Consider the following 26,710-nt stretch of genomic DNA (forward strand, 5'->3'; position numbering starts at 1 on the left):
TCAAGTACATAGCAGGTAGTTGGGTGGGTTTTAATGCATTTATTTCTAAGTACATAATTAAAGGAAGCATGACAAAAAATAGTTACGCATAACAAGACAGGTAATTAAGGACTAAGAGACAACACATTCTGGTCTGCTTCACCTTTCAACAGCAGGATATTTCAAAATGTAGCATTTGAACAGAGTTATTATTAAGCTCGCTCCCACTAATACTTAGCAGTGAGAGGCATTTGTTAAGTGGACTGGCTGCAATATCCTCCTACATCTCCTTTCACTGTGGTTCCTACATTACATCCCTTACAGTACCCATTAATCTTTGGCTGGCATATTTATTCCCTATTATGATTTGCGGTTCTAGCTTTAAACTTTTCAATGCTGCATTGGTTTCCCCACTAACATCTCTGAAATCACCTGAAATGTTATGAAAGTTGTTGGCTTTTTTCTTTGGGGCTGGGTGCTAAAAGTGTTTACCTACCGACATAAATTACTTGGATTCTAAAGCATCAGAGGCCACATTCCCACAGTACATTTAAAGCACTATGATACCACTTTAAATCATCATGGTTTCCCCCAAAGATTTCTGGGAGCTGTAGTTGGTTAAGGGTGATAAGAGTTGTTAGGAAACCCCTAGTTCCCTCACAGAGCTACAGTCCCCCAAGTGGTTTTTCAATAGTCAATCCCTCTTTCCATGGAACTCTGGGCATTGTAGCTCTGGGAGGGGAATAGGGGTTTCCTGACAGCTTTCAGCACTCTTAACAAACGACAGTAGTACCTCGGTTTAAGAACAGCCCTGTTTACGAACTATTCCGCATAAGAACTCCCCAAAACCAGTAGTAGTGCTCCGATTAGCGAACATGAACTCGGTCTATGAATGGAAGCCGAACGGTGGAAGGGCACCGGCAGTGGGAGGCCTCATCATGGAAAGCGTGCCTCGGTTTAAGAACAGCTTTGATTTAAGAATGGACTTCCAGAACGGATTAAGTTCATAAACTGAGTTACCACTGTACATCACCTATAATCCTTTTAGAGAAGCCATGATTGTTTAAAGTAATACAGTATAGTGGTTTTAAATGTATGGTGTGACTGGAGTGTCACCATTTTAAAAAACGGCAGCACAGTAACCAAAGTCCTCCTGATACACTGATTCATAATAACCCCATACTGTGTGGGGTTATTAAGCTTTTGCATCCAGCTTCAAGTAAAATCTGGATCACTCCAAGGCTGCAAATTTAGCGAGAGAGTCAGCTTCAAAGAGCATGGTGGGACTTAATTAGGAGTAAGCATGCATAAGAGTAAGCTCTATATATTCTATTAATCAATTTAACCAAAACCTTCAGTAGGAATCCAGTTATATGTTGGCCCTTCAGTTTTCCCTGACCACTTCTATCTGCTCCCAAATTTAACATGTATGCGCACACCTGTACACACACACGCACACACACAGAAACCAAAATGGCTCTGGCAGGCAAGTGGCCCTGTGATAGGATGTGGAAGTACACCAATCAACAATTTGATTTGTATACTTGAATTAGAATAATACAAAAGCCCACTTCCCTCAGCTATAAATGGGCTACTGTATTCTCATGAAAAAGATTTGCAAAAAAGATTGCAGGGCCAGTCCAAGGCATTTTGTTGCCTGAGGCAAAAGATAAGATGGCATCACCACCCAATTCCCTGTACAGAAACTGAGTTAACAGCTTTTTATTTATTTCTAAAAGCATTTATATACCACCCTCTAGTAAAATACCAGGATGGCGTTCAGCAATATAAAAACACAAAACTACCAATTAAAAGCAGCACAGAACAACAATTAAAATCATTTTTAAAAAATTACAACTCCACAGGCCTGTTGGCATCCAGAAATCTTCAAGAGATGCCTGAAAGTCAAAAGCAAGGGCGCTTGCCAAATCTCTGCTGGAAGAGTGTTCCACAGCATGGGAACAGTGATACTAAATGCCCAGCTTCCAGTTGAAAGTGAGCAGACTAGTCTTGAAAATTGCAAGAAGTATTGTGGTATTCATTGACCAATTACACTAGATCAGTGTTTCCCAACCTTTTTTGGGCAAAGGCACACTTGTTTCATGAAAAAAATCTCGAGGCACACCACCATTAGAAAATGTTTAAAAAATTAACTCTGTGCCTATATTGACTATATATAAAGTAACTCTCTTTAATAGGAATCAAATAAACACAAAGAAAGTATTTTATAATTACTTTATTATGAAATAGTAAGTAAACAGAAATATGAAAAATTATAAAATACTTTATTCAGTGCGCAACCTGGGCCACAGCCCCCCCTTCCTCCCGACCCAAAAATTGTCTCTGTCGGGAAGCACTTTAAAATGACTGGCTGATTCCAAAAAGCCCCCCCCCCCTTCCCGCCAACAGCAAGCAGATGGGAAATTCCTGGGCCCCTGAAAGCAAGATCGTCCTTCAAACTACACCCCGCCCCGCAATCACCTTGGGTGCAACTTCCGTAATGCTTGTGCAAACCTCCTTTTCCTGGCCGTTTTGCCCGTCTAAACGGCGCGCCTCTCCCCCTCCCACGTCAGTGACACCAGTGACAAAACGGCAGCCCCTGGAAGCTGGCAGTCATCACGCATGCACGCACGGCGGAGGGAGGCAGGCGGGCGGGCGGGCGGCTGCCCCCTTTGGCTCCGAGGCGGCTAAGCGCCACCGTCCATCCCCCCACCCCGTCCGTTCCCGTGATCGGAGCCCAAGCGTGCGCACGGGGGGGAAGGGGGATGGAGGCACTTCCCTGCTTCTCTCTCTCTCGCTCGCTCGCTCTGCTGCTCCCGCCGCCCGGGAAGGAATAGGTAACCTTCTGCCCATGAATTATGCACCGCGCGCAGAGATTCCTGCGGGCGGGCGCCGCGATCCACAGACACTCCCCCGCCCAGCTTAAGAACGAGCATGTCCCCCCCCCATATTTTTTTGTTTTGTTTTCTAAGCGTCCGTGCAGATTGCGTTCTCCTCCTCCTCCTCGCGCGGATCCAGAGGGCTCCTCCGCTTCCCAGCCCAGCCTCTTCTCTCCTTTGCAGTTCGACGGGGGGGGGGGGAGATGGCGCCGTGTCCTACTTCGGAGTGAGTGTGTGTGGCCAGCGCCAGCGAGGAGACCCAAGTTAGGCAGAGGCTTTCCGCGGGGCGGAGGCAGAGAGAGAGAGAGAGACACCGAGGAGTGCGCTCTTCCAACGGAGCTCCCGACCCACAAGCAAGGCGGCTCCGGCGTCCCCACGAGCGCACACACAAAACACGCACGCGGCCAGAGACGTGTCTGCCCGCACAAGCCTTAGTGACTCCCACGGCACACCAGGCAACGTCTCGCGGCACACTAGTGTGCCGCGGAACACGGGTTGGGAAACACTGCACTAGATACAGAATTATGTCCAAAGAGGGGTGGGAACAAGCTAAATCCCAGCAATGTATCTAAGACTAAATCCAATTTTATGATGATGTTCCCTGTCTGTATTAACAGAATTTTCCTTCCTATTTATCCTATTTACACCCACCATCAATCATAGAGAGCATATAAAATCCCTCTGTTTTTGACTATTTCTCCTACAGAATTCAGCCCATGCTGAGTTGTATAGTGCACAATGATAAATATTTATTATCCACTATGACACATGAAAGCTTTATTTTTATGTTCCTCCAGCAATCCAAGATTTTGCTCTTTACTTGTGGTGCCCTGTTAATAACACAATTATTCAGAAACTTAGCCAGCACCTCCAACCATGCAGAATAATTGTAAAAATGCAGGATTATGTTTTAAAAGTCCTATTTCCCAAATGTATTATTAGACTTTGGAACGTTTAAAATTTCAGTGATGTAAACCATGCTATTTTATAGGGGAAAAATTTTTCTTTCATTGTAAGAAATGGTGGTACTTAGTAAGGGGATTACTTCTCATATCTGTGGAACTGCATCCATATACTTTGCCAAAGCCTCAGAAAGCAAAATGCCAATGAAGCCCCATCTGTCCTATACATTTAAATCAGAAGCATACCATTACAAATAGTCCTGACTCTCTGCCCCCCCCCCCAGATTATGGAAACACTAGTTTCTTAAGGGTGATGAGAGTTGGTCATGTAGTAAGAAATCACATCTACACCATCTTGTTTGTTATACAGGTGAGGAACAACCACCTTTTGAATAAACCACAGAACCAAGGAAACTATTTCCAAGTCCAGCATCCAGATTTAGGGACCCAGCATTTATTATAGCTATTGCAATAGGACAGAGCTCACTGAACTTCAGAACAAAAACTTATATAGTAGTTCAAACACAGCAAAGAGTCATAAAACATCTTCAAATATGTCAGGAAAGGTTACAAGTCATGAGAAGTAAAGCACACATGGCTCCATACTGGTATCTTCACCCCCATAGTCACCTATTCTCGTTAGTATAGGGGTAACTATTCCCACCTGTCACACAGGAGACCAGGGTTTCTAATTCTTATATCATTAGGAGGCACCTATTTTCCTTACAGAGCTGCAACTCTATGAGTTTTTAAGCAATCAATCCCTGGGATCCCTGGAAGTGGTTTGAGGCTCCTCTTTCATTTGCTGTAACAATGGCTCACACAGGAGTGCAGAGGCTGACTTTAAAGCCCTTTGGATGCAGCAAAAGGGCTTTGAAGCCATTGCAGGTTGCCAAGTGCCCAAGAGCCAGCTGGCTATCTGAGGCTTAGACACCTGGTGCAAATGATTTTGAAAAGTGCATCACCATTGGTCACCATTGCAAAAGAAGGGAGAGGTCTGGAAAGCCTGTTTACACCCTTCCTTCCACAACTGTCTAGCAAGGTAAGCCAGTAGCACCCCAAAACTATATGGTAGTTGCTGCCACCACACTCCTTAACCCCTACAAATCTCAGCTGATACCAGAGAGGGTTGCTGCCAGAGCCTATTGCAGCAGGCGTCACCTGCCAAAGAGCATTCAGGGACACATTTTAAGGTTCCTGATCACTTCTTTGCCGCCATGTCTTTATCTGTCCCACATCACTTGCAGTGTCAGGTGTGGTGGGTATGTTTTAGGGAAAATGTAGATCTGAGCCAAATCAGGACCCCTGCAGGGTCCAATGTGGCTTGCAGGTTGGAGGATCCTCATTGCTGCTGTACATTGTGCTACTTTAATTTAAAAAGTCTACTGAAATACCTGGAACTATCTTACTAACTTTAGCTTTTTACCTATAACAATGGGAACCCGGTAGCTGTGCGGTTAAGATATGATCACTTCTTAGCATTCCACCATCGTAAGTAAAACATTTCTACTACTTGTCACATTAACCTCATTTTTCCTATGAATATGGAATTTGGTGTAAGGAATGACCTTAGTGAAGCATATTAGCAGACTAAATTCCAGAAAATGAGATGAAGAAATGGACAAATACAGCAGTACAGGACTTTGATCTCCCATGATGGTTTCTGGCCATTTGTCTGGGCACCAATTATGTGCCTTAAAGTTAGCTCAATGGAGAATGAAACTATTAGATGAAAACCTGCTGTGTGGTTTTAGGTTTACACCTTGCATCAAACTTGTTGCCCACATACTCATTGAGATACAGCAATTCATTATAGGGTGCATGTGGCAGAAGATTCATCTGCAGTCCAAAGGTACTCTATCAATGCAGTTGGGTCTAATGAAAATTAATCTGCACCATATTTGGAATACACTAGGGCAAGAAGTGGTTACACTTTCCTGAATTGCACCTTTTTTCCAACCCAACCCAAAATATCTTATTGATGGCAGAGTGGTATTATGTTATTTGGAATCATTGCTGAAGTCAACACTGAGCTTCTTTATCATCAGGTTGGCACTTACTGAAAGTTTGTAGAAGAAAATGTTTCCATTTCCACACATCAGCATTTACAATCAGTACTGTGAGGGTTATTAAAAAGGCATTAACTACTCAGGCCAAACAGGACTGAGCTTTCCTGTCCTCCAACAATGGCTTATCAGCATCTGCCTTGTGAAGATAAGAACTTTACAGCTCTTACAAGAGGCCCTTATTCACATCTCAGAAGATAATCTGGTTATAAACTGATGGAGTTACAGAATCGCTCTCTGCCTGCACAAACCCTTCAAAAGCCTCCTGAGCATTTTATCGCTTGCACATCTAAATGTTCTGGTATTTCAGCTACCTGCTGAATAATGCAAACAACTCTGTGTAATCTGGTTCTCTGATGGATGTTGTTTGCATTCTGCAACAGACCAAACACATCATTCCAGACTCCCAGGGAAGCTTGCATTACAATGAAAGGTTGCTGGCCCTATGGGTAAAATTCTTTTCCAGCCCTAGTCAAACAGTGGCTGACGAACATCCATAAGCAAGGGTGATGGAGAAATAAGAAAACCCAAGACATTTTAAAAATCACTTGAAAACTTCAGCAGGCATGCTAAAGAGATAAGGCCTTACAAACAGTAAACAACACAATAAGCATTATGCAAACAGACTGTCACTTGCATGAGGGGACTTCTCCATTCTTTCCTCTCACCTGCAGCCCTCATACCCTCCCCAAGCCCCCCAAAGCAGATTGTGAGGAGTGGGTGCATGGAAAACCACAGAGGGAAGAGGTATCCATTTTGCCAAGAGAGACTGTTCACTGCCAGATGGACACAGCTGGATTTCACCCAATGTGTTTCATTAGCAACAATCCTTTGATCAGGATACACTTGTTACAACTGCAAACAAACTAACTCTAATTGGTATGACTGATATATAGAAATGTTTAACAGGCTTTCAGTTTGACTTGGTTTTTATAAAAAGGATATGTATAAAATAGACAGCATTTCACCTATGTATTTCCTTTTTGAGAACATTTCGCTTCAAATTTTGGTTTCCATGGATACTTCCCCTACATCACATTTCTAGCCTAAGGTTCCTATGTCAGTTTCTAAATATATTTAAAAGCTGCAACATTTGTATTCTCCTTCACCTAAGAATGTTATAATCCAACAAGATTAAGAACAGATTAGTAAAACTGTCCATCTGTTGAAGAAATTATTAAAGCAGGACACCACAGCTAATGATTTTTTTGTTGGTGGTGGTCTATCAGAATAGACAGGGGAAAGATTTATTTTACTTTTCATAATGTGAAACTATTCATGACAGCTATTTCTGCATATGTAAAGGAAAACAGGGAGTGTTTTAAAACAAAACTAATTAGTTTAATTGTTCAAATAAATCTCAGTGTTACATTAAACCGAACATGAAGTCTTGCTACTGCTTTTCCTATGCTTTTTTAAGACTTCCATTGTACTCTGCACTGAACTTTGGAGAAGCTGACTATACATTCATTAAAAATATGAACTTTCTTCCTATAGAAATGGATTCAGTTTGGAGTCATACTTTGCAAAAAAAATGACATTAAGGAATTACTGAAAATCTTGAACACTGAAGGCAGTGACAGAAGAGACATGGGTATAAAGTAACAACACACTGCTGAGGATTAAGCTACAAATCCAAGCCTTCATGGACTGGGACGTGTCATAATGAAGTATATAGGTTCAAAGTTTTAGTCAAGAGCTTGTCTTATCACAGGGCAACATGAAGCCACTTCAGGCCGCAGATTCAGCTGTGGGTGTCATTTCCCGGTTTCCTAATTTTAACTTGTATAACTTTACAAATAACCCATCAAATTGGCCAGAAAAGGAACAGCTACAGAGAGATGGTGTCCCTTCTGTCAGGACAGGGCTGTGGGCAAGCAGACAGCTAACAATACACCTTACCTAACATTTCAGCATATGTAGCAAGTGAAAGAGGACCTGACCACAAAGATGGCCTCATCATATTTCATAAGCCCAATGCACTAGTACTTCAAGGAATTGGACTAATATGAGCATTCTGAATCAACATCTTCACAAGAAACCAACAATGGGTATAATGGTCTTTTGGTGTTCAGCTGCCTTTGTTGGTTATTGGAGAATAATTGTATTCTGTTCTGCTGGCTTATAGCTCTTCTTTGTTCTTGATAGGTGAAAACAATTTTTAAGAATTTGAATAATACTCTAGGGACATGATATGATCTAACTTCAGGAACATTAAGAAATGAAATTTTCCCAGTAAACACTGTACACCATGTTACTTGACAGTAGACTGTGTAGAAATCAATGGACTTAGTTGGATATCACTCATTATGAAATACACAGAATTAAATAATTCATTCCACGCTTATTCTGTGACAAAACATAGAGACATTGTATCAGAAACGTTTAAAAACTGCCTTCTTTTAAAAAGTAAGCCTTCTTGATTTAAGCCTTTTTCTTTCAAAATATGGGTCTCTAAAAGTGCAAGTAGATAAATAGGTACCGCTCCGGCGGGAAGGTAAACGGCGTTTCCGTGCGCTGCTCTGGTTCGCCAGAAGCAGCTTAGTCATGCTTGCCATATGACCCGGAAGCTGTACGCCGGCTCCCTCGGCCAATAATGCGAAATGAGTGACCCAACCCCAGAGTCGGCCATGACTGGACCTAATGGTCAGGGGTCCCTTTACCTTTTTATTTTTAAAAATGACTTTTCACAGATTGATAACAGCAGTGAGGAAAGCCTGGAATACAGTGGTAGAATAATAAGATACTTTGATCAATCTGGTTTTTAAATATATATATATATAAAACCAGATTCCTACATTAGAAGTCGTATTTAATAGCAACTTCTTTAAGTGTACTGGCTACTGTGGTTTCAGAAACTTAACTGCTTAGAAAAAAAGAAGAAATGTGATCAATGTTTTTCACCTCGAAGGTTTCAGGACAAAATTTAAGAACTGTCATGTATTTCAGATACGTACTGATTTTTGAAACCTATAGAATTTTCTCTGTAATGATGCTTAACATTCAGGCAGCATTCACACTGCAGTTTATTCCATTTTCCTGATGTTTCCCTGTTAGCATCCACATTCTGTTTGAGATTTCACACAATGTAAAAGTCACTTCTAGAAATATAGCTGAATATAGTACGCATTTCCATGTTATTTGCCAACAATTTTTTTATTTCTGGAAGCAAACATAGAAACGAGCACCCTAGTTGTGTGTCATTATGCTATATTTCTGAAAGCTGCTTTTATGTCATGTGAGAGCTCGAACAGAATGCAGAAATTAACAGTTAAGGGAACATGAGGAAAACAGAAAACTGCCATGTGAATGCAGCCTCAATCAAGAGCAGACTATTGTGAAACTCAGATCATCTTTCTCCACTCCATCTAAGAAGAGAATGAAAACCCTGCTGAATCAGGCCAAAGTGCATCTAGTCCAGCATCCTGTTCTCACAATTGTCAACCAGATGCCTATGGGAAGCCTATAAGGAGGACCTGAGTGCAACAGTGCTTGTCCCACTTGTGATTCGCAGCAAGTGTTATTCAGAAGCATATTGCCTCTAAAACTGGAGGTAGTGCATAGCCATTCTGGCCACATCTTGGCATCTTTACACACCAGAGACATCTATGCATTCCTATTATTTACCTTGTGACTTTTCAACCTATTATTTTAAGATAGCTTGTCTTCAAACAGTTGGAAAAGCTGAGAGGCAAATTAAACGAATGAGCTGCTGGGAATAATGGATGCAAGCAAATAAGAAAATACAAACAACATCACAGCATTCTAATCAGTTACGGATGTGAAATGATGCAGCACAGATTGCAAAACACAGGCTGCCAAAAAAGTTGGCAATTGGACTTAAAGCATTTCCTTAGTGAACAGATTCCTATTTCTGACTCTCCAAGACACAGCATATATCAGGAGGCTTAGGAGATCAAGCTGGAGTTGGAAGATATGACATTTTCCAAGTTAAGATGGCCCATCAGTGGTACTTTGCCCAAAGGCTCGCAAAATCTGGAGCTAGCTCTGCATCTTCAGGAGTAATTCTATGTGGCCTTTGTAGATGAGACACCACCCCTACAACTTAATTTACAGAGCTATACTGAGATGGCAACAAACTTGGAAGTTTGTTGTTGTCCTCCATTTATCTCAAGAGACAATGGAGTGTGCTTCTGAGGGTCAAGTTATTTCACTGGAGAATCACAGTGCCTGCTGTGGCTGCAGAAACCGGCAACTTGCATCCACTGCCTCCTGCATTGTTTTTGCTGCATTAACAGCATCAAAGTGACCTCTCCAGAGGGCAAGCCTGCACAGGACCTGGGCTGCCCAGGTGACAAAAAGAGAGAAAACCTTCTTGCCCTCGCAGATGTGGTCAAAAGGAAAGCAGAGTAATACATTTGGCATCAGCTTGGCTGAAGGAGTTGCTAGGAGGCGGCCTACAAGACACTATCTTAGGGATTCCACTCCAAAATTGTGTAGGGTTTACTCCTTAGCCTTTCCTTCTCATGAAGATGTCCCACAATGCAGCAGGTATGGACTGCTCCTCAGGGTTTACTCCCAAAGGCTTTCTCACAAGTGAGTATAGCCACAATGCAATGGAGATTTAGGAAAACTCTGTTTTCCTTCACCTAGAGGGGCTATCTTCCCAGGTTGATGAGCCTCATCTGCCCCTCATTTCCCTCTACAGCATGTGCAGTAACTGCATCTTGACCACTGGACCCACTATTGGTCTCATCTGCTTAATCCACCAGAGCATGTCTTCACATGCAGGGGAAGTACCTAACACACTGAGGGTTTGAGAACCATTGGCTCACATGGTTTAGCAAGCCAATTGAAGCAAATTACTTCATATCATTGCTTAGATGTAACTTGCATCTACTTAGAGATAGACATCAGTACCTTCTTATATAGCCACCAAAAGTAAAACCAACTTATGTTCATCTTGTGGTCTACTAAAACCCCTAGATCCTTTTCACATATACTACTGGCAAGCCAGGTGTCCCTCATCTTATATTTGTGCGGCTGCTTCTTGCTGCCTAAGTGCAGCCCTTATTGACATTCATTTTGGTAGTTTGGATCCAGTTCTCCAATCTGATAAGTTTATCTTGAATCCTGATTCTGGTTCCTGTGGCATTAGTTACCCCTCCCAGTTTGGTGTCACCTGAAAATTTGATGAGCATCCCTTCAATTCCCTCATTCAAGTTGTTTATAAAGATGTAGAATAACAATGGGCCCAGGCCAAAACCCTGAAGCACCTTTCTACAGTCTCAAAAATATCGCAGAAGAGCTGGACTCTTTGATTTAATATTCAAAACATGTGCTTCTAAAGGTGAAATTGACCTTAACTTGATACTAAATCATTCCACATCTATGTGTTTATGTAACAATAATCATGACACACATGATTAGGCTCAAAAAAGCAGATGTAGGGATGTCTTCTGTACCACTGAGCTTCAGCCAGTTGGCAAATCCTGCTAGAGGTCAAAACATTCAGTTGTGGTTTGTGACAGCCATATGTTTAACTAGAGGAAAGACTAGTACTCATTTTTAAAATCACCATGTATACTTTATTGTATATAAAATTCTCTTCTGTGCACAAGTCCATACAAAACTGCAAACTCAAACAGTTCCAGGCTATTAACTGCATCTAAACAGTTGAAACATGTAATTGGAAAACTATCAGTCAGAAATACACTATTATTTATTCATTTCATCTATGAATTCATTTCCATTTAAAAAAAAACAAAACCAAAGCTTTAATTCAGAGATGTAAGATTTCAGGAAATGTTGAAGACATTGAAATAACATAGTTCAGAGCAAAGACACATTTAAGAAAAGCTAAATGAGCAGCTATGGCAAAGGGATTTCCCTAACTAATATTTATTTCTGCTAAAATACTTACACTGTATATACCCCTGTCTCTCAGCTTTATAGGCATTGTTCACCACTCCTGATCACCCAGGAAAGAGACTCAGGATCTTGAGACTGTTCCAACCAAACCCGCAAAGGACTCAAGGAAACACCTAAAATAATTTAGCCAGTGCTCCCCTTCACTGTTAAGCCGGAAAACAAAACAAAAAAAACCTGTGTTCTGTGCAGCTTCATAACTTGAAGTTGGACTACATCTCCTATGATCCCCCACTCTACATTATTCTCCTGGGTCCCTCGTCTTAGAACAAGAGCTCTCCACCACCTGTTATCCCCCTTCCCCAATGTTCCTCCCACCCTTGAGTAAGTCAGCAGAGGATATGGAATCAGATAAAGAGGTCCAAGAAACAATTTAACACTTCTATAATAAGCTTTAAGCAATTCCAGTTTAACCAAAGGTTTAGGTAAAAACTAAACACAAGACATTCAAATGGATTAAAAATGGTCTTAGCTCCCACCCTGTTTTTCACCTACAGCAGCCCACTCACTGTCTCTCACACAAAGACAAAAGACAAAGACAGCCCACTCACTGTCCCCTCACTCCATGCCAACAGACTCTCATAAAATAAAATTCTGAAACAGAGGCAATAAAGAGTTAAGCCCTAATACAGCATTGTTTTAAAACTGACCTGTAATTTTAAATATGCACTTGAAAGGCGAATATTCTATTGCAAGACTTGGTTCCTGAGAGGGTAATCCAAAACCAGCAACAGCCTGAGATTCCTCACATCACCAGTTAGAGAACCACTGAGGGCTCAAAGCCTTAGCACCTATTAACAATTCTCCCAAGAAAAATTGTAGGGAGAAAATTTGAGCTGTTACAGTATAATTGGCTTATATTTGTAGAATAAAAGGTTTTCTTATTTTTGCTTTTGTTAGGCAAGTTTATTCATCCAGACTAGAAAAAGTTGCATCACTTCTTTTGACACTTGGAATCAATGAAAGCAGAGCCAGGCCACAGACACACATAAATCACAGGCGACAGACAAGCAACAATATATTCCATACAACCCTTTAAAAGTTGTTCTTCCCGCACCAACATTTTACTAATGAAAGATGTTTAGACTGCTGTGTGAAAACTCTATAAAACTATGTTTTGTGTACTCTGCTTAGGGATTTTTTATGAAGCAGTTTATAACCTGTTCTAAATATAATTTTAAAAATGAAGATTCCTGCATTGGACTAGATGACCCTTTGCATCCTTTTCAACTCTAAAATTCTATTATCCTAAGATACCCCCTCACCAAGTCAAACTACTACTTTAATTTTCAGTGTGATGGTGGGGGGCATGCAAAAGGGAGCACTAGTTTAATTCTTAAAGTTGAGCAAAGTGTTTTGCTACTGAGGTCAACACAGGGGCGTTGGGAGGCAAACCCCCTCTGCTATAGATGTCAACTCTCCAAGGACTTTATTGATGGAGAGAAGTAGTGGGGTTCAAGCCTCTGTCTTGGAACCTATGCTAACTTATCCTAGATATCTACATGTACAGAACCCAGGACTGAGCTATGTTCTAGACATGAAGGTATATGATATAGTAACCTTGCTAAGTGTATGTTGTCTGGTCAGTGACTGGAAGGGAGCTCACCAGATAATCACGTGCCAGATATTTAGCCAATAATGCATACATTACAATCGCAAAGAAGAAAACCCACCACCATGTGATTAATATGTGAGCCAGATGAACCACACTAGTTTCAGTAACTTAGCCAATGGTATATGCATAGCCAACAGAAGATCAAAAGTAAAATCTTGCCCAAGGCTGCAACAGATTAGCTCCAAAATAGCTTGGTGTATTAGTGCAGTACAACAGGCATACATGGCACTTAACATATTTTAAAATACTTTAGTGCCGTATGTGCACCATCACATAAATAAATATTTCACTCTGTTATCAGCAAAACTGTGCTCTGGGATGCACACCCTGACCAAAATGTGAGACTGTGAACTTCTGAAAGAGTGTATCTGAAGAAGTGTGCATGCACACGAAAGCTCATACCAAGAACTAACTTAGTTGGTCTTTAAGGTGCTACTGGAAGGAATTTTTTTTGTTCTGAAAGACTGTGCACAATGGCCCAATGTAGACACTTAATGGGAGAAACATTCTACTGAAAAATAGAGCAGATATATTGAGCACAAAAGGCAAACAGATTTAAGCGAGCTCCCTAAGTAAATATTTGTATGCATTCTGTGGCTTAAATCACATCCTCAACGCCATTATCAAGAGTCTATTCCACACTTGCAAGGAACTGATGCACTTTGAAACTCCCTGCTTCCCTCCCTCCCGAAGGATCAGTTCCTTGCAAGTTCCTTGCAAGTGTGGAATAGACATTATGTGAGCTCTTGATAGTGGCATTGAGGATGTGAGTTGTTTAAGCTACACAATGCTTAAAAACGTTTTTTGTTTGAGCCAGCCTACCCGGGCTGACATTTATTTTGAAATGTAATTTTAATTTATAATGTATGTTTTTCAAACTACTGGTTTGAGCTATTTTTAAGCAAATTCGCCAAAATCTACACTGCAGACATGGCAGATATGTCCAGTTTTCCCCAGACATTTAGCAATTTTTGCCTGGAAAAAATTTCCAACAGCTGAATCCTGGCTATGTCCATAAAATTTTGGACATAGGTTTTGGTACTTTGTAGAAAAAAAGACCTGAACAACTTGGGATATGATTACCTGGAAGATCTCCCACAGACCCACCCACACAGCATAGCTTCCCCAGGTGGTACCATCTTTTACAGATGGAAAGGAATGAGAAGGGAGCTGAAATGTAGAGGATGTGCCTAGCTAGAACTGAGAGATCAGCTGATTTAATGATCAGATCCTGCAAGATATAGTTGTTTGCATAATAGTATGACCAGCAAAAGTATGCACACATCCTCCTAAAAAATAACCGTGAATTTATCAGAAAGCTAAATATCTGTTAGCATTACATGCCACTTACATACCTGAAACATGAAAAGTAAGACTCCAAATTCATTGAAGGAAGGAGAGCGGGAGCAAGAGAAAGGAAATGAGATTTTTCAAGACCAGTCAAAGAAAAAATAGGGTCAGGCTTCCTCACATGATGTCGCAAGGCTTTTAAAGCTTAAATTCAATTATTTGCTGGAGGGAATAGAATTAAAGTACACTATAATTTTAAAAGTCAAGTAATAGATTCACACAAATTTCAAAATCCATCTACTTCTGAACTTGCTGGTTATAGCAACTGGCACATCATTTTCCAGTCCATAATGCATTTTGACACTTTTCTGATAAACCTATTACAAGTTAAACACTAATAAAAGTTTAATAATGCTAAATCTTGCCTTAGTACATACTCTATGGTCTAGCTTGCAGGCAAGTGTGTGTATGTGTGAGAGAGATTCTTAGCCTGAATGTCTAACCGGTGTATCAAAACAAAAGCACACATCTACATCAATAAATCCCAATGAAAATAAAACTGTGAAAAAAGAACATTTTAATTAATCTTTAAGAGCAGTAGTGAATACTCCACCATCAAGGGATAAATAGATACACTTAAAACTAGCTTTATGACTGAAGAATAGAGATGTGTGCATAGACTCAATCTATGCTTGTGGAATACATACCGCGTGTACTGTACTTGAATTGCATTCATGTGGATTGAAATTGCTGGCAAGGTGGTGGTGGAAATGGACCCTGCTCTGTTCTACTAGGAAGTACGATGGTAAAGACTAGGCATGATTCATCTAGGGTAGCCTTTTCCCAATGTTCACAAGATGTTTCAGACTACAAATCCACTCATCCCTAACTATTGGCCATTCTGGATGGGGATGATGGGAGTCCAAAATATCTACACAGGACCTGGTTCAGCAAGGCTAATCTAGGTATCAGTGAAGTGTGTGGTGGGGTAGATGATGCTTGGTTCCAATCGCATTCAGCAGGATCACCATTTTCCCACTCCCATAATTCCCACCCTTTGGTCCCAAATAAAACCTCACAAAATTTAGCACACGTTTACATAATGAAGTACAAAACTTTGGATGATATAATACCATTAAAAATGTAATTTAATGCTGTAGTTTTAGTTAACTGTGAATATGTATTACTTCTTCTGTTTTATACACCACTTTAAATGAGTTTTTTTGCCTTAAAGGTCAGTGTAAAAGTATTTTAAAGAAATTAAAAAATTGATACTTGCTTAGTCTCTTAGTCAAGGTATTTGCATACATTGCATATGCATGCATTATGCTCAAAGGAGTTCACAATAAAACCATGCCATTCAAAAATAAAAACACAACAACAAAACACCACTAATCAAGACTATAAAAGCAATCCAACTGTTTGATAATAATGCATAATAAAACAATATTTCTATTGAAATGAAACAATGGCACATACATAATACAATAAACTGATTTCACGTTTAATGTAATTAAAGCTGAAATTCTCCTTAACTCCTTTGACGTGAGCTCCAAATTACTCAGAACGTGGCTATGGGGAGCCACAGACACTAGGGCACTGAAGAAGATGCCAGAGCCTGTGCCATACATTCAGAGTGACCTGTTTATTAAAATATGTATACTTGGCCTTACCATCCCTAGCAGGGCCCTCATGGTGACAAACAAACATCAAACAAAGAGCTAGGTTCAAGGTTAATAACTTGTGTTCATTCACAAAGCCTGAAAAAACTTTGGCATGAAGTATCTTACAGATTGGGACACATGTGGCACTGTGGTTTAAACCACTGAGCCTTGGGCTTGCCGATCAGAAGGTTGATGGTTCGAATCTCCACGACGGGGTGAGCTCCTGTGGCTTGGTCCCAGCTCCTGCCCACCTAGCAGTTTAAAAGCACGTCAAAGTGCAAGTAGATAATAAGGTAAGCGGGAAGGTAAGTGGCGTTTCCATGAGCTGCTCTGGTTTCGCCAGAAGCGGCTTAGTCATGCTGGCCACATGACCCAGAAAAACTGTTTGCGGTCAAACATCGTCTCCCTTGGCCAGTAAAGCAAGATGAGCGCCACAACCCCAGAGTCATTCACGACTGGACTTAACTGTCAGAGGTCCTTTACCTTTTTTATCTTACAGACTGCCTGATCCCGAATGCTCCACCTCAATCTTCTAACTTGATCACTGAGATCTTCTGGTGAAGAGTTGTTGTTGTTATATATTTAATAATAATAATAATAATAATAATAATAATAATAATAATAATAGACCACTTCATAGCATAAAGCCATTGAAGCAGTTTACATGGCGAAACTGGAGCTACCTATGCCCCTGAGGTTTGGTTAGCATTCACTAGGGACCGAATCTTTACCATGGCAGCACCTACCTTGTAGAACCCCCTGCCAGTAGAAATTTGGCAGGGACCATGTCTGCTTTCTTTCAGACATATTCTGAAAACTGTGCTGTTTAGACAGGGCTTTGCAATACAAATTTCACTTTTAACCAACCTGTGTTTTTCTGATGTTTTTTTATTATGTTTTTATGTATGTTCTTTCTAATTTTATTACATTTTCTATGTTGCACACCACCTTAATATACTTCCTATGAAAGTGCAGGTAACATTTTAATAAAACAAAATAAATTTTAAGATGCCCTCCAAGACACTGCCGAAACATGTGAAGGTCACTTAGGTAAAAGCAATAATGTTTATTGCAGTTGTACAAATGTGGCACATTATCTTTTTTTATTAAAAATCACGGGAAACACAAAATCAAAAATAACCTCCAGATAGTCACTTCCAAAAAGCACAACGGGAAATCACCTCTAGGAAGAAATACCATATGGCATGGTGCTAGCATGACTGACAGTTGTCATGTCAGGTCCCTTAGTCTCCTTTGGTGACTTAGATTGTGTCCCTCGTACTGCTTCAAGCTCTTTGGTCACCTATAAACTCATAAGTCCCTTCATCTCCAGTCACCCTTACTGAAATAAAGTACTTAAACAAAGGCAAGAAGTGGCCTGACAAGAGAAGAGTATTGCATACCAACGAAATGCAGTCTCAGGCAATGTGAGTCAAGTTTCATAGGCAATAATCTCATGCACATTTCTAAAGTTAGAAATAATAACTTCTGGGAGAGTGCTGAATCTGGTATTAAAAATATACTCATTTAAAACAATGTGGACACTCAATGCCTCCTAGCTGCTTGTTTCACTGTCATCTAATGAATGTTTATTACTGAAGCATGAAACGATGACTTATTATAAGGCATGTTATAAAATGCTTCTGCAACATCTGCTAATTATTTTCTAGCTGCAAATATAAAATTTCTAAATTGTTTTAAAACTCATAATTTCTTAATTTAGCCTAGTGGACAACTGGCCGAATTGATAGTGTGGTGAGAGCCAGTGTGGTATAGAGGTTAAGAGCAGTCGATTCGTAATCTGGTGAACCGGGTTCGCGTCTCCGCTCCTCCACATGCAGCTGCTGGGTGACCTTGGGCTAGTCACACTTCTCTGAAGTCTCTCGGCCTCACTCACCTCACAGAGTGTTTGTTGTGGGCGAGGAAGGGAAGTAGATTGTTAGCCACTTTGAGACTCCTTAGGGTAGTGATAAAGCGGGATATCAAATCCAAACTACTCCTCCTCCTCCTCTTCTTCTTCTTTTCAGTCTTAATACTGTGATATGGGGACGGTGATCTGTCTCCATAATCTATGGCTGAAAAACCCATAACTTTCCATTGCAAATTTCTGCTTTGTGAACTTTAGAAAATGGAAGGTTCACATGAGTTGAAACATGTTTTGCCACTCTTTCACATTTAAGTTGGTCCTTGTTTATGTGTATTTTTCAGGAATACATATTTGAGAAAAGTGAGCTACAGGGCCAGAGTGTGTGTGTTGTAAGAACACCTTGTCACCGTGCTGAAGGAACAAAAAAGGCTGGCATGCAGTGTGGTGCTAAGTCACTCATTCTATTACCACAATAACTTTCCCTTGCACAATGGAACTTCCCCACTTTCCTCCCTCCACATGCCCCCTAAATCTATTTATGGAAGGGGAGCCTCTCAACCTTCTGGAGCAGATTTGAGAAAGTGACTTCCATTGCACACAATGCTTGTCAATCAAATTCAATACATGTTTATCATGGTTTATCATTGTGTGTGTGATTCTCAGGCCCAATGTCAGTGGTAATCCTTTGTAATATAGCGCTCTGTGTGAGACCAACATTTGGTGGCCCAAAATGGACTTTATGTCCCCTTAGCTTAGTCCCCTGTGTGAGGGAACCACCCACACCTCCCTAAATCCAATGCTGCTTATATGCCTGCTCATACTTAGTGTGAGTTAGTTGAAAACGTTTCCAATCCCTTCCTCATAACTGGAACAGAGGAAGGAAGGTAGGTGCATAAGCCCAAGGCTTGCCTAAATGTCTTCTCATTAAAACAGAGGTCGGGAGCAGGACTGACCTCTCTAGCTTGTTCCTGTGGCTCTCCCATCCATCACCCTGCTCTGCACTGCCTTTGGGTGCTCTTACATGGCTGGAACAGACTCCTGAACTATGAAAATGCCTCTTCTTTACCAGAATGAAGGGTGGAGAACCCTCTAAGTAATCTCTGGTTGGAATGTATCCAATATACAGAGGAAAGGGTCACCATCTGTTGCTCCACAGACTTTGTCTCTGGACCCACCCACCACTGGCAGACATACTCCATAAGCCTGTCCATGAGGGAATACAGCCCTCAGAGGGAAGAAGATTCTTACAAGGCCATCAAGTCCTAAGAGTGTTGGTTGCCTAGTAATACAGACAAATGTGGGAGCAATATTATCATAACCATCTTGGAAGCCAGGATATGGGAGTAGCAGTGGTGTCATTGGCTGGAACAATATTCTAACACACTACTTCAAGAAGTATTTCAATTAGTCTATTCCCCTTCCACATCTCCCATTTTTGCATAGGGGGAAGAAATCCTTATGACAATTTGAAAATTTTCCAGTTGCTGATTCCCCTGCCCATACACACTCTAGATGTTCCTTGCAAGTCACCTTTCTGTAAAAAATGTAGCAGGTACAGACATTCTAGCAAAATATCAGATTATAAAAGTGATTCAAAAAGCACTGGGGTCAATAAGGGATTCAGCTGATGAGAGGGAAGCTCATATCTTTCAGCATTTAATGCAAGCTCTGAGGGACATCAATACGAGGTCTTCTTCCATCTTGGTGGCCTCCAGAAAATTCAAATATAAAAATCATTTGAAGAATTAGACTTACAGGTTTACTGATGAATTGAAAAGCATGAGAACTGCATCCATGTTAATTTTGACAGTCTGTCAGCAACAAACATGTTCTCCCATCTCCCATATATGCAAGATTCACCTCCTCCATTCTCTTACTGACTTAAAGCAGGTCAATGTAAAACCTGGTGGCAATTGCCCTCATTGTGGCCTCAGCCTTAGTGTTCTTCTATTTGCAGAAGATGAAGGTGAAAGACTGCCGGGAAGTGTGGGTGCAGAGGACTAAATTGTAAGCAAGCACAATATGCAGGACTGTAGAATAGGTTCACTGCCTACATTGTGTATGGACAGCTTAACTTGCAATTTCCATGCTTTGGAGTGCACCTAAGAAAGCTCTTCTCTTTTAAACAGCTTTTTAATATCCCTGGATATGTACTGAATATAGTTGTAGTCTTAAGAGTCAGAAATATGCTCTAATGGAAGTCAGCAGAATTTTTTGGGACATCTACAGCAAAATCATCAATACAATGGCATTAATTCTAGCAAATTATACAAGCCAAATAAGACTGAGGATCCAATATGCATACTTACTTGGGAATCAGCCCCACTTAACTCAACAGGCCTTTAATTCTGAGTACGGTAGATATGCAAGGGAAAGAAAGGAGGACTTTGAAAGGGCATACGCCAATGCATATCCCCCCCACACGCCATCCTCCGGCTGAAGTCAGAGCTATCCTATCTTCCAACTTTGTTTCTGTTATAAAACAGAAATCTAGTTTTGAAATCTAGGGCTGATCCAAACATGCTTTCTTTATGATAAATTCAATAGGACTTACTATTGAATTTAACCAAGTAGACACGGTTAGGGTTTCAATTTACCTCTTCACATTTTACAATAGTAAAATAGTAGCCAGAATTAAATAATTTGAATTAGTGCCTGCCTGCATATGAATAGCAGATATGAGAAGACACTGAGGCAAATGTGAAAGGGGGTAATATGGTTCCTTCATCAATTTCTAAGTGACTACAACACAGTTATGGTTGCTACTGGGGTGTGTTTTTTCCTGTTCACAAATTGGCCTTTACTTCTGCTTAGCACTTTAGTGGGACAAAACAACTTATTTAATAAAGTATGTGAAAAACTACTTTGACCCCAAAAACAGAATCACTCATCTAACTATTTAAGCTGAAAAAGTGAGAGAATAAACTTATTTCTCCAGATTGCTTTATCAGGCTAGCCACTAGATGTTACTCAAAAAAGAAGAGATTGTTACTCCTCCTCCATCTCACACCCTTGTTTAACATCCAGCTGGCTAAAGAGTTCTGGTGAACTCCAAAACTTGGTCACTATTCTGTGAAACTTTGAGTGGTCCTAACGAAAGTATTGCCAGAATGTGGTTTTTGAAGAGGGGGGCGGGAATATGTTCCAGCATGCCTTTCTTGGCTTTTTTTTTCGTAGCTGAAGTAATTTAGTAAAACAGAGGATCCTCGGGGTTTCTTTCCAACTCTGTGATTTTATGATTCTATTAACATCTCATTAGTTTGTCTAGCCAGAATCACTACACTGTGCTGATCAGTCACCAGACTGTAGGACCCCCTCCCATCCTCCACTTAAGCAAGGCACATATTAAGTCCATTAGTTCTCATGACAGTATTAGGCTAAACCGCAGAATTATATGAGGACAGAAAACAAAACATGCATTTGGTGCCTGGATTTGGTCGAGGACCGCTGGTTTCCCAAAAATCATCTGCTTATCTCATCAGCTACTGTTAAGTCATTTCTGCTTGTCAAAGGGGACCACTCTAATGCACTCTAAAGAAATCCCAGCCTTCAGGCAAGGTTTAGCGTTCTGTACACAGTATTGTGCAGGCACTTTAGTGAAAGACTGCCTCTCTGCCACTGCATGGGGAACTACTACAATAAGTCCATATGCATAGTTCAGAGGCAGACTGCATTGCCAATCAAGTCTTCCCCCTCTAATTAACATTAAGACCAGGCAGGGTGTGTAAAATGTTATACCTTTGAAGCACATTTTTTCCTCAAACAATTCTGGGCTGCTGTTTGCTATGGTTTGCTGGGAATTGTAGCTCTCTAAACTACAGTGCCCAAAATTCTTTTTTCTTTTCTTTTTTTAGGAGGCAGTGCTAAAGGTACACAGGCATACCTCTTACACATTGCGGGTTCTTTTCCAGACCACCACAATAAAGCAAGTTACACACAAATCGTTTCTCAGTGAATCTAAAAGTACTGAAGTCTATTAAGCCGTGCTCCCCTGACAGCAGGGGGGAGAGGGGGGGAAACCCAGATCCAGCACTAGGCAACTCCCCTCCCATCACCAGAAAGGGGGGGGGCTTCCTTCCCCTGGAAGCAGCCAGACTCCCTACAGCTGCACCCATATACCCTCAGAAGCAGCAGTATTTGTGGAGCACAAGAAAGTGAATCACAATAAAATGAGGTATGCCTGAAGTGTGTACGCAGTCATCATCACAGCAGGTAGAAATAATCATCCCAACAATCTAAAAACACTTCAGGTTCTTATGACTGAGAAATATGAACCTTGCTGATGTAGTTCTGGAAGTGCATTTAGACAGCTAACATACAGGACCTATTTCCTCACCTGGTGACAGTCAGGTACAATACCTGGTTGAAAGATGGATTATATATTCCGCCTTTTGCTATGAACTGATTTAAATAATTATTCTCTTTATTCCAACAAGATCAGCAGATATAGCACTATACAGAGCAACGTAAGGAAAGTGCACATTGATCCCTGCCCCAAGGAGCTTATGACAATCCATGTTTCTCTAGGATGTACAGCTAAAATATCATGCTACAATATGCTGAAACTACATTTTATTGTATCTACTAATAATGGCTGTCACAAAATACCCAAAGCTGGAAGCACAGGCCAGAATAAAGTGCATCAAACAGGGAAGCTTTATGGTTGGTTGGTTGGTTGGTTGGTTGGTTGTGGTTTTTTTAATAAAAAAAAAATCAAACTACTGGGCAGCATCCCAGATACAAACCTGCCAATTTCATTTTAGCTTAGTTTTCCGCAACATATATCAAGATATCATTGCTTGCAATCCCACTCCTTACCATAATATGTGACAAAGTTCATTTATGCAAGTCAAACCAAAATAAAAGCCTTCTCTGCCTCCACGCCTCCCCCACATGCACCTTTGATAGCTGCACATGCTGATCTTAATGTGCTCACTTGGAACAGATCAAGCTAGTAGACAAATGCCCACAATTGCCTATAAATCTGTTTAATGGCTCTTACTCTGCAAATCTTTGAGGGTAAAGCAGAATGCAAAAAGCAAGGACAATTTGGAAAAGATTGCAGTTTGCAGTCTCAAGGAAGAGAGAATAGCCGGCTGGCTCCATTCACTAATTGTGCTGAGAGGGAGAAGTGGAGATCTCAGTGCTTTCAGTGTGACAGGCTTGCCACAACTGATGAGTTTCAAGATAATAATGATTACAGTTCCATAGGCCTTAGAAAATGTTTCAAAAAACACACACACAAAACTTAATATTTGACTCAGACACCTACTCTGTGCTATCAACACACTAAACTGAAATCATACAGGATTCAGCAGCCGTTTTTGTGACAGATTTCCAGCTCCACAGTGACCCTCACAAGGGTAAGTAGTTCCAGAGGCAAGAAACAGACCACACACACACACAGCACATGGGCTGCATATAAAAAGATATTTGAGAAGAGCACCAATGACAACAACACACTCTATGTATCCAAGACAAATCAACAGAAGCACAGCTGAAATGTAAGAACTGCTGGACGAATGCGCCTTTTGCTTCACAAAAGACTTGGCATTTACCTGGGGAACTAATGGCAAAACGGCAGGCAGGCACATTTGCGCTGTTAGCTCTGTTGTGCTCACGGACCCCGCACCGGGTCTCAGAGGTATGTCAGCACTGAAACAGAAGCATCTCCAGTGCTTTTCAGAGCTGGACAGATGGTGTACTGCAACAGAGCTTCTTGCAAATGAAAGCACACTAGGAACACCCATCCAAAATGTAGAACTGCATTTAGTACAGGGACCATGTCCTCTTCCCCTTTCCAGGTCTCAAGAGAGTAACAGCGGCATTATCATCTTAATATTTTGCCACACGAGGGGCAACCTTTTCCTGGCGAGCATCACCCCCCCCAAAAAAAAAAAAAAACACCACCACTTACTTGCTGACATGCTCGCTCTCACTGGACCGCCGGACTTCCAACTCCCCGAACCGCCTCTGGAAACTTGTTTCCCCAATATTCCCAATCCACGCAGTTAAGAGAAGCGCCGCCGTGGCAAGGCGCTAGCCCGCTGACTTCCGACCGCGGCGCCCATTGCTTAAGAGTCGCAACTTGCACTCCGGAGGTTTCCAAGCGCTGGGCTCTGTGGAAGTCTCTGTGGAGAGCTCCAGACTGGAGAGGGAAGGGAATCAGCGATCCCTGCTTGCATCTGCTGAGCACGGCAGAGCAGCTACTTCGCGGCGTCCATCCGAAAGGGAAGGGAGGCGGGGGCGAGCCAAGAGGTAGCAGCAGCAGCCGCGATCGCCCTTTCAGCAGCAGCAGCAGCAGCGAGGCGAGAGCCGGTCTAGAGTCGCCAGCAGCAGCAGCAGTAGCGGCGGCGCTTCCTGGCGCTGGGTGCGCAGGCTGGAGGCGCTGTCCATGCCTGCGGGTGCCGACCTGTAAGCCAAGCGCCGGGCAGCTCCGCCGATCTCCCGCCTGGCGTCCTTCTTGGCTCGTTCTCGGGAACGGGAACCTGGGCGCTCGCCAGCGTGGGGCTTAGAAATGCCTCAGCCTCTGCAGGTGGAGCAGGCGCTCCGAAGGACGACCCGGGAAGCGCGGGCCCTTTCCCAACCGACCCCTACTGGGGAAAAGAAAGAGGCGGAGGAGACGGCGGGACGCCGGGAAGGAAGTTTTCAATCGCGCTGCCGGTTAGCAAAGGGGGCGCCATCCATCGGAAGGCAGAGGCTTCCCTGAAGAGGAAATTAATTTGCGGGGGCAAATTAAGGTCCGCCGCCCTCCTCCCGCAGGAGATTTGCCATCATTCCAGAATCTCTTCGACGGCCATGTATTCCTCTCGCTGTTGCCCCAGATGTGGGGGCGTCGATCCTGCTCGATGGTACCCAGCTGAAGACGAGAATCGCTAAACTAGAAGAGAAAGAAAAAGGATTCGTCGGGATCTGAACTGCAAGGAAGAGACGGCTATGCATTCCGCCCCAAGCAAGTCCAGGAGTTCCCTGCCACTGTTGCAACGAGCACGTGTTGCACAAAGTTACGATTCCCCCCCCCCCTCCTCGTCAGGGGGCGGCCAGCTTTTGTTTTATGCGGGGGCGGAAAGATGGGGGGCGTCACATGTCGTTGCTTCCACCGGGGGTGGGGGTGGCGGGGAGGAGAGTTGGAATAGCCAACTGCCAGAAACGTGAAGCTGAGTTTAATAGGTGTTTACATGCATAAGGAACTGGGTCTCCGGCTGGCTGCTCATCCCCGCTTCTCAGGGCTAAACTGATGTCACGTGCAGCTTACTTGGAAGTCAGCAAGACTCATTCATTTCATGGTGCTTGATCCCCAAATAAGTGTCAGCAAGGGAGGGAGAAGTGGGTCAAAGTCGGAGCACATACTAGAAATCACCGAAATAACGTAAGCCGCCCCCTTTCAGTCCCCAAACCCAGCCTTGGAGTGTTTGAGCATGTGTTTGAGTGCCTTTTCCTTCACTAGTATCCCAACGGGCCAACCTCTAAACATTTGGGGTGAGGACAAAGGCACCGGGTTAAGTGCCTTGACCTGCAGAAAGGCTTGAGAGACTCGCTAGCATAAATTCATTTCAGACGCCAAAAGGCGCCGACGAGCAAGCAGGTGCCTGGTGGGAGTTTTACATCAGAGTGTCTCACAGCAGGCGACTTGTGATCAAAAACCATCACATAAAAAAGGGATCCTCAAGACGCCATAAGATTTAAGCACTGCAATCACGATGGTGATTTTCTTTTTAAAGAAAAAAGGAAAAAAGCTTGCTACTCAAAGCTGCGTTACTGGGTGGTGCTCGGCTCCATCCATCGCCCTTTGGAATGGGAAGGCGTTCTGTTTGTACATCTTTTTGCAGCAACCCACTCTCGACCCTTTATATTTCACTAAGCAGAGAAAGAAAGCGGTGGCTCCTCTGACTCCGAAAAATACAGCCTTGGAGCGTCCCAAACGCGGAGCCTCTCCCATCCCTCCCCCCAATCCGATTCTGCTGCGTTTTACTTCTACTCCACGGCTAGAACTAAGATCGCGACGCACCTGACAAGCCAAGCTGCTTAACAAGCCAACCCGTCGTGGTGGGCGGGTGGGTTTGCTGGATCTGTTTTTGTTCTGGTTTCTGTATCACACCGAAAAAGGAAGGAACAGAGAAACAGCCTGGATAATTCCTCAAGAACACCGTCACCATAACTCTGGCCCATAAAAAACCGTTCTACAGTATTTGCGCCGAAGAAAAGGGAAGATTTACCTACGCTAGTGGAGAGGCACATTCAGGCTCGGGGCGGGCGGGGCAGGAAGAGGAGCTCCTTTTCTCTGATTGGCTGTTGTTGCTCCGAGTCACGCGGCCGCCTGCTTCCTGAGTCTCCCCGCATCTCCGCCCTGGTCATTATAGGGAAGGAGGATGAGGGACGAAGGTTCTCTCTTTCCCTGTGCTTCCTCCACCTGCGCGTTTACTGTTTTCCAATTAGAAGGCAGCTGGTTAGGAAAGAATCCACCTGCATAGATATTGGAGCCAATAGCAGACGTTCCCTCACGCCTCGTCTCTCAGGCTCTTTCCCGCCTTTGGCCTTTGCTAAGGAACACACAGATGC

At 42.4% G+C, this 26,710-nt stretch overlaps 1 protein-coding gene across 2 annotated transcripts in view; it reads right to left on the reverse strand.

Moving 5' to 3' along the window:
* SNTG1 (syntrophin gamma 1) overlaps positions 1-26,319 on the reverse strand; it is a 215,569-nt gene extending 189,250 nt beyond the window's left edge. For both annotated transcript variants that reach the window (XM_081917551.1, XM_081917550.1), the window contains exons 1-2: positions 26,160-26,319; positions 24,069-25,031 (exon numbers count right to left, since the gene is read on the reverse strand). The gene's annotated coding sequence lies outside the window, so the exon portion shown is untranslated. The remainder of the gene's footprint in view (positions 1-24,068; positions 25,032-26,159) is intronic.
* Positions 26,320-26,710: the final 391 nt, after the last annotated feature.

The sequence above is a fragment of the Podarcis melisellensis genome (genome assembly GCF_964234715.1).
Source record: "Podarcis melisellensis genome assembly, chromosome: 7".
Taxonomy (NCBI): Eukaryota; Metazoa; Chordata; class Lepidosauria; order Squamata; family Lacertidae; genus Podarcis; species Podarcis melisellensis.